The following is a 14,464-nucleotide window of genomic DNA, read 5'->3' as shown; positions in this document are numbered from 1 at the left end:
TACACAAAGTATAAATACATTACATGGTGTGGGTATCAACATCCCAAACTTAGACTAGTCATTCAGAAAAAGATGAAATGGAACTCCAAAAACACCACTCATGCTCACGTTTTAAAATTATGAATTCTGGAATTGCAACCTTCAAAGAAATACTTTCTTCTTCAAAAGTCTAGTATTGGCTTGAGATGATTTCAAGGCACTCACAAAAGTCAAAACAAACATGAAATGCATTTGTACCTCAAAAAATGAGATGCTGGAGGTATAATTACCAATCGATAATCACTAATTTTATTTTATTTTTGGTGTTGTTAATCCTCACCAAGGATATTTTTCCATTGATTTTTAGATAGAGAGGGAGGGAGGGAGGGGGAGAGAGAGAGAGAAACATCGATGTGAAAAAGACACATCAATTGGTTGTCTCCTGCACAGGCCCCGACAGGGCAACCGGGACCAGGAACTGAACCCGATGTGCTAACCACTGAGTAACACCATCCAGGGCACTAATCACTTTTTAGATTATTCAATGACAGTTCAAAATCTAGTTCTAGAGCAGTTCACTGAGTTGACTGATGGTGCATTCTCTCCACAGGATGGATTCAGGGCATTAGTGCTTATGAAGTGCTAATTCTCTGTTCCGAGTAAATACAAATCTGCTAAATGCAGCAATCTCACTTAGGTTGAGCCTAAATAACACTGACCTCAGCAGAGTTGGGTAGTCAGAAAACACTCAGGACACACAGCGCTAACCAGCCTTCACCGGGCCGCAGGCTTTTCAAAGGCTTTCTTATTATCCCTTTAAATTCCGACAACACAACCACAACAACATGAACACAACAGTTCCAAGTTCACCTGTCAACTAATAATCACTGACTGCTCAGCAGTAGATTATGCTTTTAAGTTTTATTGAAGATTAAGCAACCACAGAAAGAGAAACTGTATATATATATTTTAAAGTAATTTTGCTCTGTGGATCGGATCTGACACCCAGAAACCACATGATCTCCTGGCACAGGTCAATCCAGCCCTCGTTGCCTAAATTTGGTCCTTATGCAATGGAAAACATGATGACCGAATTTAATTCTCTTCTGCTTTTTACGAACTCTCTCTCTCAAAGGAAGCTGTTAACATTTCAAAACTCAAAAACTACATGTAGGTAAAAATCAAACTAGAAAGACAGAAACAGAACAAACTGACATTTGTTACATTAAAAAGATGCAAGAAATACAGAGGAACTAGACACCTTCTCTGCATCCTGCTAAAAGGAGTTTCAGAGAACGGTTCACATGAAACTGAGTTTTCCATTTCCTGAACATCAAGTGTAAAATGAATGCTTCAGTCTTTAACACAGTGATGCTTACAAATAAAGGGGGAGTGGGGGGCAGGGGGCCACCACATTTTGGAACTGGGAGGGCCCCCATCAGAAGTGTGCAACATATGTCCTCTGAGTGACCTCTGGAACTCTCCTCCAGGATTCAAATTCCAGTCAGTAGGTGCTGCCTCTACGAGGACACATTTTCCACTTCCTTAAACACACTGGAAAGCACAGAGATGGCTCCGCGGCCAACGGAAGCACATCAAATGCCTTCCTCACGCGAAAGGCTGAGATATGAAATTAATCCCTCAGTCTAAACGCTTTAGAAAAGAATACTTCCTCTTGACATCAGAACGGGCACTATGCCTTCATAGGACAGAAAACATCTAGATGTGTGGAAACAGTGTAATGTTTTTTCGGGATTCTTATCCCTGTTTCTCTCCTAGACACCTAGGGTTGGGCCTAGAAACACCAGGTAATAATTATTAGGATAAAATCTGCCATTTACTGAGCAATTTCAGAGTGAGCCGGGCTTAACTGAATGTACACAATCTCATGATAGTCTCTAAACCAACCTAAGAAAGTAAGGAGTGGATGTTTTCACAAAGAAGGAAGCCGAGGCTTGGAGAAGTTAGGTCATTTGTCACACAGCTAGAAAGTGACCGATTTGGGATTGAAACCTTGGTCTGTTACATGTCAAAGCTTATTTTCATTAAGTCCCACCACATTCATCTGAAGGCATGTTAACACGTATCTGTGAATGGCTTCTAGATGCAACATATTGTTTGTTAAATTACCTAACAGCTACAGATATTATCACATCATATCACATCATGCTTTTGCTTCATTTGTTTGTGCTTACTGAAGAGTCTCTCTGTGAGACATCCTCAGAGACTAAGCAAATGTGAACTACAGTTCGAATGAATCAAATGTTAACTGAACTTCACATGGATCCCAAAGACAACGACAGCACATTCACGTCTACAGTAAAGATACAAATGCTTTGTATCCCCATCTTTGCCAACAATAATTTAAAATTTCGTCTCCGCAGTTTAAAGAACTACCCTAACACTTTTATGTAGGGAGAAGACAGCAAGTCCTTTGCTTCTGCTAGAATGCTGTATGCTTTACTGGCTATCCCTTTCCCCACCTTCTCCCTTACTAAACGAGAAAAGAGGGAACCAGTAGATAGCCTTGTGACTAAGAGTATAGATCTCCCCTGGGTTAGGTCACTTACCCCCTTCGTGGATAGCTTTTATATTCCTCAGTTTCCCATTGCATAAAATGGAGTAGATAGCCCAGCTGGTTTTGCTCAATGGATAGAGCATCAGTCCAAGGACTGAAGGGTCCCAGGTTCGATTCCAGTCAAGGGCATGTACTTCGTGAGTTACAGGCTTGATCCCTGTGTGGGAGGCAACCAATCGATGTGTCTCTCTCACATTGATACCTCTCTCTCTCTCCCCCCCCCCCCCCTCCCTTCCACGCTCTCTAAAAATCAATGGGAAATATCCTCAGATGAGGATTAATACACACCCCAAAAAATGGAGTAGATAATAATAGCACCCATACATATATATTAAAATATAACGAATAATGCACTGAAAGCACTGAGTACTTGCCTAGTCCATGAAAAACATTAAATAAACATTGATTTTAAGGAAAGCTAGATTTATTACTTGCATGCTGCCTCAGGAACATTAGGCACATACCATTGAGGTTGATCTTCTTTCCCATACCATCAAGGTATGTTTTTGCCAGCCCGACCGCAGAAGCCCGAAACTCACTGAACACCTCACTGGCTTTCACTTCTGCCTTCAGCCCATTTAAACTGTGATGAACAGTAGTTCCTTCTTTACAGGCTTGAGGTGAGCATTATATAAACAAGGTATTTAAGTAAAAAATGCTTATTAGCAAAGTGAAGACATAGAGTAAGTACTGAATATATGGTATCTATTACCACTTTCACATTTCATGCTCAACAGCCCTACTAGATGGTTGTATCAGTTTCAGAAGAAAATTGAGGCTCAGCAGTTATTAACCTTCCAGACCAAGAGCACACAGCTTTACATGGCAGAAGGGCACCCTATGAAAGGCAGCCACCTCCCCATCACCGGGCTCTCTCATTACTCCAGGTACCGTTCATTTTCTTCACGTGCTCTGAAATCATCTATTTGTCTTGTTTTCTTGTTGGTCTGTCTAGAATTTATGCTCCAGAGGAAGAGATGGCATTTTTGTTAAGCCCAGCATCTAGCAGAGTGCTGGGCACATGGGAGACCCATAGTTTCCTTGAATTAATGAATTAATGGATGAGGCAAGCTAAATTTGTCCAAAATCTATATTCGACCACTCTGATGCACTGCCTCCGATTAAGGCCATCATTAAAAATCCTCTTCAAATGCAGAATCACGTGACTCCTCCACAGCGGTTTTCTCGGGAGCCCAAAGATGACAACATTCCGTGCCTCTCCACTCTCATCCACACGTTCCCCTTCTCACCAAGCGAGACTCAAATCCACCTCGAGGTCAGAGCCATGGCGCAGCCCTGCCCGGCTGGCACTCCAGCAGTGCCCAGATGAAGTATGTTGGGCGGGGCAAGGAAACACGCCTCCCGAGTCTGGTCTCCCACCCACCTCTGCCACGTACAAGCTGTGGCCCCAGGCAGAGCCCAGACCCTGTTTCACTCTAGAAAGGGACGGCGCAGTCCTGCGGTAAGGCTTAAATGGCCCACGTGTGGAAAAGTGCCTGCTCATGGGCGGACACCTGGTGGGTACTCGACAAGTGCGAGCACCCCTTCTTCTAGGCTCCAGGGGACTGTTTTTATGTCGCTGGGAGTGCTCATCACCCTCAGTGTGTCCTCATCTTCTCTCATCAGACATAAGTCTATAGTCCCTGAAGGCAGGAGCCGCGGCCTTGTTCATCCCCCAGGTCTGCCACCAACAGGCACTCAGTAAGACTGAATAAAACCTCTGTTAAATTCACCCAAAGAAGTTTTTAACGTTTACCTAGCACTTCCAAATAATCTGTCTTGGGTTCATTCTGGGTCCCCCGGACCTTAACAAAATTGCAAAGACATAAAATAGAGTGAAAGGAGTGAGAACAACATCAGGGACTTCCCCCACGTTTTCCATCCACTGGTCCCTGGCACCGAGCAGGGACAGAGGAACAGTGTCCCCAGGGACCTGTAGGACGTGGGGCAGGTAGGCTCTCAGGGCTCTATGCAAGCAGAGACCTGGTATCCCAACGTGTGATGCACCGTCTTATCCCTTCTCAGCCCTTTTGGCAACGACACCATGGCAAACCAAAACAGAACCTGACTTAGAATCGCCACCTTACAATGTTGGAAGTGGAAGACAAACCCTGTTCTGGACCCAGGTCGCAGTAATGCCTCTCTCGTGGAGCCCTTGTGAGCATCAATGACCACAAAACTACTTTACAGACAAAGTACCAGGCAGAATGCACATATGTGCTAGAAGCCATGCCGGACACAGGCATGTAACTGAGCGGTAGATGTTTAGAGAGACCACAGCCATCATAGTCACTACGTCCAATCCATTCATTTCCAGCTGTGGGCAGAAGGGAAGGGGTCGTTTGCTCAAATGATCACCAGGAGGGGTGGCTCTGTGTGACAACAGCCTCACCTCTTCCTCAAAGCTTGAGCAAGCGGGTGGGGGGGGGAGGGTAGAGGGAGGATAGAGTCTAGTGTTCCTTTGACGGCAACATTTTGTCACGCTGGCCAGTGTTTATTCTCTCCAACATCTGTGCGTGTCTGTGATGCTGACCATCATCCACAGACATTTCAGTGTTTCCTAAATTGACGGTGGACACAGCCCCATAAAATCTAGTGTCTTATAGTAAGTTCCTTTGGGATGCAAGGAGTTGACTGAAGACTTAAGGGGATGTATCTCAGGTGTCCCTGAGAAAGGAAACAATGGACCTTTGACAATGGTTATCCAAGGTTCTTGATTCTTAAAATCCTAAATAACTTTTAAAAACAGCTTATTATTAGTTTGGGGAGAGATTCACTAATTGTGTAGTGGGTCACAGGTCAGATGGTGGCAACCAGCTCACACATGCTTCCTGGATTCTGCAGTAACGAGGGGATGTGTTTAACTTGTGGAGAATCCCAGCCTGTGAGCTGTCTCCCCCTTCATTTGACAGGCTTGGGAAATTCATCTTGGAAAGGCTAGATTTGCCTGAAGGAACACTACAAGTGGTTGAGTGGGATTGTAACTCAGCTTTTCCCACTGTCCAAAGGAGAGAAAGAGTCAGACCCTCCAAGATTGTCCTGCCTTATCCGATCATCCCTTCACGCTTTCAGATCCGGCTGGAGCAGGGGGTGAGAAATTCACCCTGGGGGATCCACAGGTCGTGGGGAAGAAAAGCCAGGACCTTTTCACGGGGGCGAGCCTGTGGCTCCTGGGGGCGGCGGGCGCACTGGCCAGCTGGCCTCTAACCTCAGATGGGGCGGGTGTCTGGAAGAGAACCCGGAGAGGAGGGTGGGGGCGGGCGCGCAGGGGGGTGAGAAAAGGTGGAGCTGCAGGAGAGAAATTAAGAGACCTCCCCGCCTCTGGGAAGCTGGACGGTCCGCTCTCACGGAGCGGCGGGGAGGCCCCTGCAAACGCCTCTCTCCTGCGCTCGGCCCTTTGTTGTCCGCCTCTGCCTTTGGCTCCCGCTCATGCCCTCCGGCCCCCCGCCCCGCTGAAGTCACCCCAACTGCACTCATAATATTTTGCTTTGCGCCGGGTCTGTTTTCTGCCACCAACTTCCAACAGTCTCCATGGCAACGCACTGGGGAGGGGGGAGGGCGCGGCTATGGAAATCCCAGGGCCGGGCGGCGGGGCGGCCCCGGCAAACTTTTCCGGGTCTCCGAGTCCCGCAGGCCGGGTAGGAGAGCGCGGCCGCGTGGAGTCGCGTGCGGGGCTCCCTGGGCCGGCCCGCGCGCTGTGTCGCGCTGGTGAAGGCTGCAGCCCCGGGGCCTGGGGACCCTGGGACCAAGCGACTCTCATTGGACCCTGCTGCCAAACCCAGACGCGGGCGCTTGGCAGGTGGCGAGGGTGGGGGCGCGCATTCCCCCCATCGCCGGCCACACACACACACACACACACACACACACGTGAAGGGAGAGACTGACTCATTTGGGCGCGGGAGCAAAGCCGAGACCCTGGCCCCTTAACCCCCACCCCCGCCTCCACCGGCCCACAGGCCTGGTCTTCAGGGCGGAGAAGGCGGCTCCCTGTCCAGGGCCGAGCTGGGAGAGAATGGAAGAGGCAAGAACCCCGTGGGCCTCGCGCACAGCCACTGAGTGGCCTCACCCGAGGGCCCACGGAGCCAGGTCGGGGCTGGTGCGGAGCCGGCACCTGTGAAGCAGCGTGCCTTCCCGCCGGTGCGGCCCGCGGGGCTCACATCCCGCTCCAGGGGCGCTTTCGCCGCCCCAGCTCTGGACTCTGGAGATGGGGTCAGAGGTGGGTCGAGGCAAAATGTTCCGCCGGTGACGGCTCAGCCGGGCCCCTCTCTACGACGCCATCCCGTTGAACGAGGAACAACCCTTCTGTAGCGTAGGCGACCGACCTGGCCCGGGCCCTGTGCGCACAAGTTCTGCGTGACCTACAATTCTACCTACTTTCCCGCTTCGTTCTCGAATTTTCGGGTACCTTCAGGAACTGAGCAACGCTCGCCTGGGCAGGGCAGCCTGGATTGGACCCCCAGGCCAGAAACGCGGGCGGGCGGGCGGCCCGCGTGGGCAGGGGGGCGGGGGGGGCCACACGGGGCCGTGCGCCGGCGTCGGTGCCGCGGGGGCTGCGGCGCGGCCGGGGGGAACGTGCGCCGCCCCAGCTGCAAAGGGCGCACGGGCCGCACGGCGCGCCGACGGCCCCACGCACGCACGCACGCACGCACGCCCCCGAGGCCTGCGCCGTCGGCGCGGTCCGACCTCGAGGCCGGCGTCCGGGGAGAGGGTCTCCGCTTGCCGCGCTCTGCAGCGAGCGAGCTGCAGGTCCCGGAGGCGCGCGCCGGCCGTCCGGCCTCCCCCGACGGGGCCATTGTCTTCGCCCCCCACTTGTTGGGTATTTTGGAGAAACTTGAGGAATATATTACCGGCTCGGTGCGCGGAACAAAGGGGCGCGTTTCCTGAGGTCACGCTGAAGTGGCCCCGTGGCCACCACGAGAGCCCGGCCCCTGCAAAATCGTCCTCCCCGGCCTGAGGCACTTGGCGGGGATTTTCCTTTGCAGAACAGAGGACGGAGGCCCGGCTCGCCGGCCTCTCGGATCCTGGACGCTCCCGACTTGGCCCCGGCCCTTCTGCGGAACGGTCGTTGGAGCCCTTTCGGGATGAAATGATGATAATGATACGCGTGGTTCTGGTCGCGCGCGCGATCTGCTGGGAAGGGAGCAGAATCGAACTGCTCCAGGGAGCGCCCCTCTCAGCCGGCCGGGCAGCAAGGACCTTTGCATAACAAGGAGGACTCACAAGGAGAGCTAATTGGATTAAGTTCTCTGGAAGGGAGGTGAAGGGAGGCTCCTGGACGCACCCCGCCACGCCGCCCTTCCCCGGTCGTCGGTTGTGCACGCCCGAGCGACATGTCACCTGGGGCGGCCTCGCGTCATTTCTTCACGCTCCTGTTTACCAGACCTCTTGGCTTTGAGTTTAGGAAGGCTGTCTGGACGTCTCCGTTGTTGGAAAGGGAGAGGAGAGTGGGTGGGGGGAAGAGTTCAGTTTCCCGGTTTGGGATGTTTGCAGTTGAGATAAAGTGACCGGGTGTCCCACGGCCATCAGCTGCGGGGAAGACAGAAATCAGAACGTTTCCATCGCCCCAAGAACGCAGGGAACCGCTCCCGGCATGTGGAAGGGGCGACTCACACTCGCGCTGGGCCGTGGCGGGTGTCGGGGCCGGGAGACGCCAAGTCCCTCCGTGGGCCCCTTGCAAATACAGTCCTTGGCCGCAAACAGTGCAGACATGAGTTTAATTCAAGGATCTTCACCTCTAAAGCTGGGGTGCTCACAAGGTGCGCAGAGGAGAAAGCACTGGACATGACAATGTGGAGGGAGGACCGCTTTCCCTCTCTGGGCACCTTCTTTGCCGCCAGCGGAGAGGACCCCAGCAGGGCCTGCCTCTGCCAGCAGCCGGTGCGCGCAGCAGGAGACGCCTCTCCTTGCCTTCGTTTGTCATCGCATCTAGTGAGCAGGACTGCGGAGCTCAGCCTGTCCCCACTCCCAGGGGGCCCACACCCACTCGGGGGAGCGCTATGGAAGAGGAACTTGGCTCTTGGGAACCAGAGATAGACAACCACCTTGGAAAACCGAAGATCGACCTGGCGTGGCCAAAGCGAGGGGGGTGTCCTGGCCACCAGGGCCTCGGCAGGAGCCTGGGGGTAGAGATGGGGCGCTGGAAATCGGTCTACAGGGACCAAAGAAAGACCATTTTGGGGCGATGCCCGGATAACCCCTACACCTCCCCACACCCGTTGGGCTGGAGGTGGGAAAGCATCCGTGTGGTGTTTGTTTGCGCAGGGAAGGGTCGCGCGCGTGTTAGGGGGGCGGCAGACGCTGGAAGGCACTTGTTGCGCCGCGCATCCTCCCAAGTCTGGCGTCAAGCTGCTACCTCCGCCCAGGCTGCCCTCACCGCCCGGTTCCTGCTCCTTCCCAATCCCATGTCCCCAAGGAATCCCGAGGCTGCCGCGGAGTCCGGAGAGGAGCAGACTGCGGCCAGGGAAGGAGGTGCACGTCTTCCACCTGGAAGGGACGTAGGGCGCACGATTCAGGTTTAGAAGTTCGGGGCTCTTTAAAGGTGCTAGAAATGGGCGGTGGCGAAGGCTCTGCTGGAGAAACAACGGAAGCGCCCGGCTTTTTCGTTGGAAGAGATGCTTTGGCTTCCATCAGATTTTACAGACTGCCGCGACCCCAAACTAACAGTCCACAGCCAACAGCCGCCAAAGCGCCTCGCAGTAGGCAGACCCTGCCGCCAGGCCTCGCGGGCTGCGCTGGGTCCTGCCCTCCCTCCGGCAGAGTCACAACCGCTGCGCATCGCTGGGTGCCCCTTCCCCGCAGGGAGGCTACAGCCGGCCTCGGACGGCCTGGAGCTCCCACCTCCCGACCCGGCGCGGTTCCCCGGGACCACCGGGTTCGCCGTCGCCACTCCCTCCAGCGGCGGGTCTCCACCAGCTGGAGCCTCGGTCCCCACCTCCCTCCCGGGCGCTGTGCGAAGCCGTAGCCCTACTCCGCCTCTGGGGCGTTCCGCTCGGCCTCCCGGCCCTCGCCGCCGGCCCCAGAGCGCACCGCTATTCCGGAGCCCCCACCTGGGGGAGGAACCGCGCCCGGAAGGGGCAGTCCGCTCGCAAAGTTTCTGCAAGTGGCACCTCGAGCTCGCCACGAGCCAGCGAATCTTTACGTAACTTTGTGTCCCGAGCAAGCGAAAGCGCGCTCCTCGGCGCGTGCGCGCGTGCATACACACTCACACATTTGCACACACACTTCCACGCATCCGCCTTCACACATCGTGCCGGATTGAAAACTTCTACTCGCTTTCCGTTATCTCCTGGGGTTCCACTGTCAAGTTGACCTTTCTGAACTTTTTGCAACTCTTTCTGAAGTTTCCCCCTCTCCCTCTCTTTCCCTCCCAATGTCTCCCCCCAACCCCCACCAGTAGGACTAACCTGTGGAATCCATGTCGGGTTCCTCCAGTAACCCACAATGCATGCTCTTCCCATGGACAGCACAGGCGCCCCCCAAAAGTCCTGATGTTTGGGGATCCCCTGTGCTAGAGCCGCCCAGGGAGGGAGTGAGAAGGGGAGAAGGAGCGAGAGAACGCAGAGAGTGCAAGGGCAAAAGGATAAAGGGGAGAAGGAAAAAAAAAGAAAGAGAAAGGAGAAAGAAGAGGAGAGAGAGAGAGAGAGAGAGAGAGAGAGAGAGAGAGAAGGGAGAGAGCTCAGAGAAGGGGGAGAGAGAAAGCCAGCGAGCGAGGAGACACGCAGAAATCCAGCCGGGCAAAGCCAAACCCGTCAAAATGTTTGCGGATGTTTCATGGGAAAAAGCATCATTTTATAGGAGCCCCGATGGGAGCACTGTCATTGATAGGCCAGCCGGCCTGATGAATGGCCGCTCGTCAGATGGGGCCGTGGCGAGGCGCACTGTGAAGCCCATTGTGGGCCTGTTTTGAATAAGAAAAGCCGCCTCCGAAAAGGGGGGCTCCGAGCGACGCAATCCCAGCCCTCCGACTTCCCCCTTCTATTATAGCATTAGCAACGTTTTTCTTATTTAAAGTTCCAGAGGCCTTCTCCAGCCTTCGCCGGCACTCATTATAGGCGAAATCAAAATTGGCTTAGATGTGGCCCCCTCTCCCCTTCCCACCCTCCCCGGACCCGGCCGGGCGAGGCGCAGGCGTGGGGGTGGCGGCGGCAGGGGACTCTGGGGAGTCGCCTACGTGGCCACGAGTGGGCCCCGCTCCTTTCCGTCTCCTCTTGTGCCCCCCAGTTTGATCCCGGGTTGGATTTAAGTGGGGGTCCTGGGAATGCGGTATGTCTTGACTCTTCCACGCGAATTCGCGGACACGCGTGGAGTACAGAGAGCTGAGGGGGCACGGGAGGGAGAATCACAGCCCTAAGACCCCATCCCCCAACCTGGGCGGTGAGAAGACCGCTTAGCAGAGAGGGTGCGAGGGGCTCACTCCTCTCCTCCAGAACTTTGTCTTCCTCTAGGTCTGTCTTCTTCACTCTGTCTCCTCTCTCTCTCTCTCTCTCTCTCTCTCTCTCTCTCTCTCTCTCTCTCTCTCTCTCTCCTTCCCTCGTCCTCTGTGTCCCTCTATTCCGCCAGTTTTGGCTGCCTTTCTGTCCAGCCCCTGCCCCCACGTCTCTTTGTCTCTCCCCAGGACTCTGTCCCTCTCTGTCTCTATCCCCCTTGGTCACTCTGACACCCCCTCCCCGCCTCTTCCCGTAACTCTGTCTGTCAGTCTGTCTGCGTCTCAGCCCCTCCCTCCGGCCTCCCGCCCTCCCCCCGCCTCCCCCCACCCCCCCCCCCCCCGCCCCCCAAACCTCCCGCCAGCAGCGAAGTTTGTGAGAAGCCCAGGCGGCCAAGTGGGGACGCGCTTTTCCCAGGGACCCCCTCCTCGGCGGGGTTTAAAGCGCAGAAAGAGGGGGCGAGGGGCCGGGGGCTGGAAGTGGAAGTGGGGAAGGGGGCGGGCTGCGCCTCTGCGGGCCCGATCGAGTGGCCGTCCGCGGGCCGGCCGCGCTGTGATTAGAATATGAATGGGGCTCGGCGGGCGGAAGAGAAAGGCGGATTACCCGGGTGCTTTGACCATGGACAGAGGCAGCGCGGGCCGGCGCGGAAGGGGCGGGGCGGACGGCGGGTCCCTGAGGCCGGACGAGGCGGGTCTCTAACCCGGGCCCCTAGCTGGGCGCGGCTCCCCGCAGGCCCTGCGAAGCCCCCCAGTCTGCCTTCCCCCGGCAGGGCTAAGGGGGACACGGGGTGGGGGTGGGGGGGGGAGCCCAGGGCCAGCACGTGCCAAGTTAAGGTCAGGGTACCGGAGGGAGGGAGGGAGGGAGGCGGCGGGGCGGAATGCGGGCTGGACAGAGCCTGGCGGGGCGTGTTTCGGAGCGTTGGGTTCGAATCCAGGCAGACGCCGTCAGCTCCTTCACCTTTCCGAGCCTCAGCTTGCTCGCCTGTAAACTGGCAGGTTTGGCCAAGATGTCCCCTCCCAAAGTGTGGGGGGAGATCAAACGAGGCGGTGGGTGTAAAAGGAGCTGAGTATGTGCTGTTCCCTCTGCTTGCAACTCTCTCCACCACCTGCCCCTCCCGGCACGTCCCCGCGTGGCCGGCTCCTTCCCGCCGCCCGGGGCCCAGCTCAGGGTCGCCTCCTCGGGGTGCCTGCGCCCGGCCGCTCTGGGAGGGTCTCCTCCTGTTCCGGCCGCGGCCGGGTTCCTCGCCCGTGTTTCTGCCGGGACCGGCGCCTTGTTTCCGGCTGCGATGGTCGGTGGAGAGAAAGGGGTCCCTGAAAACCTTTGGCCACCGAAGGCGCCGGCGCCCACAGCCGCGTGTTGTCGGGGTGCGGGTGCGCGTGACGGCAGCCTCAATTTCTCTTTCGGAGAAATAGGGCGATTGATCCTGTCTCCTTCACTGGATGCAGGGGCGGATCTTGATCAGGTGCATTTCAGAGTCAGAGGGAGCAGGTGCTCAGTCTTGAGATCACCCTGAGTGTGTGGGTCCCGGGGGAAGAATCCTTGAGGAATGCTGGGGGGGGTGGGGTAGACTCAAGAGGGCGGGTGACACTATGATTACGGTTGTTCGTTATTATTTTTTAAATTATTATTCGCGTTAAATGGAGGTGGGGTGGGCTGGGCTCCGGCGGGGAAGGGATGAAGATAAAGTGGGCCGCGCAGGGTGGGGTGCTGCCCTGCACGGCTCCGGACGAAGGCTGGGCTGGGTGCATCCGGCCCCCGCCCAGAGCTATCTAACCCGGGAGGGCAGCAGTTCTCAGCCACCACTGTGCCTCGGCACCTGGGAGCTTAAAGAGATGAAAATAAGCACTTATTCATTCATTCGTTAGCAATTTTTTCTTGCACACCTACTACATGCCCCACACTATTCTAGGAGCTGGGGATGCAGCCATGAACAAAATGGACTAAAATAAAAAAATAAAAAACTTTTGGCCCTTCTGGAGCTTAAATTGGGGTGAAGGGAGGTAGCTAATATATAAAATACATAATTAGATTCTATAGTTTGTCCAGTGATGAGTGTTATGTAGCGGGTGGGACAAGGGAGGGCTTCTCTAAGAAGGTGACATTTGAGCTTTAAAATAGTGCTATCCAGGCCCTAGATTCTAGGGTCTGGTGACAGGGTGTGAAAATCCGTCGGCTGTGTGCACTAAGATTTTATGCATTTTTCTGAATGTATTCCAAACTTCAATAAAATGTCTGTTTCGATTTCTTGCTGATTTTACAATAGTAAGAGCTACCATTTACCCTTTGGGTGTTGGCTAATTGTATTTCCACTGTGATAGGCATTTCCATGTATTATCTCATTTAGTCCAAACAATACAACTAACATATACCTATTATTGTTAGCCCCAATTTTAGAGAGGAGGGCAACTGGGTTTCAGAGTGGACAAAACAATGAACAATACAGTTCTTATCCCCCAGAAGCTCGAAGTCTAAAACGAATGTAGCACAGGCCTGTGGGAGGGAACGTGTGCGCGCTGGGGGAATCAAGGGGAGGCGGGTAGGAAACTGAGTCCAGGAGGCTAGTGTCAAGATAGGCCTCCTGGAGGAAGTGCTGACTAAGCCAGGCAAGGCGGTGGAGGGTGTTACAGACAGAGGCCAGGGCAAAGAGGAGAGCGCATGTGGTGTGTTTGGGTGCTGGAGCTTGGGGTGGCTGCATATGGAAGGGGAGGAAAAAGCAATGGGTGATTTCTTTGGGAGGTAGGCAAGGATCAGATCAGGAGGGTCTTGCCAAGACATTCATCCTGGAAGGGTTTTGATCATATAGGACTGGATTTGGGTTTTGGAGATACCAGTGTGCTCATAATGCAACCTCAGGATGGGGGCTGGTTACTAAAGGTGAAGGTCATTGGGAGAGGGGGCAAGAGAGAGAATGATGGTCTGAATACAAACATGGCAGTAGGGGTGTCAGGAGATGCTGAGGAGGCTGCATCCACCAGCCTTGGTGTTGATTGGATGTGCCCAATGAGGGGCAAGAAGGGGTGATGCCCAGGTTTCTGACTTGGGCTATTGATCCATTCACAGAGATGACCCAAATGGGGTGGGGTGGCAGGAGGAGGGAAGATTTGGCAGCAAGGGAGAGGTGATTTGAAGTGGTTAAGGCTTCCTGGGAGCCCAGTAGTGATGACAGGCAGGTAGGCCCACTAAAGCATGGAGGTGGATATGTAGACCTAGGTGGCTACCGGAGGCCTGGGATGGATGAATGAGCAGCACAGAAGGGGCAGGGGCAGGAGGGATCCCTCTCAGATCACCTGGCATGGGCGGCCTCCACTACTGTAGTTTCCACAGTGCCCTGTACTTCCCAATCCTAACACTCAACTTCATTGTAATTATTTACTTGTCTGATGTTTTCTTTTCTCTGTGGAACTTATCACCATCTAAATTGTCTTTGTTTCCTTGTTCATTGTATGCTCTCCAGCCTCAGGAGGGCTGGTACCTGTCCTTCCTG

The sequence above is a fragment of the Eptesicus fuscus genome, chromosome 7, assembly GCF_027574615.1.
Source record: "Eptesicus fuscus isolate TK198812 chromosome 7, DD_ASM_mEF_20220401, whole genome shotgun sequence".
NCBI classification, from domain to species: domain Eukaryota; kingdom Metazoa; phylum Chordata; class Mammalia; order Chiroptera; family Vespertilionidae; genus Eptesicus; species Eptesicus fuscus.
This window is presented reverse-complemented; position numbering follows the sequence as displayed.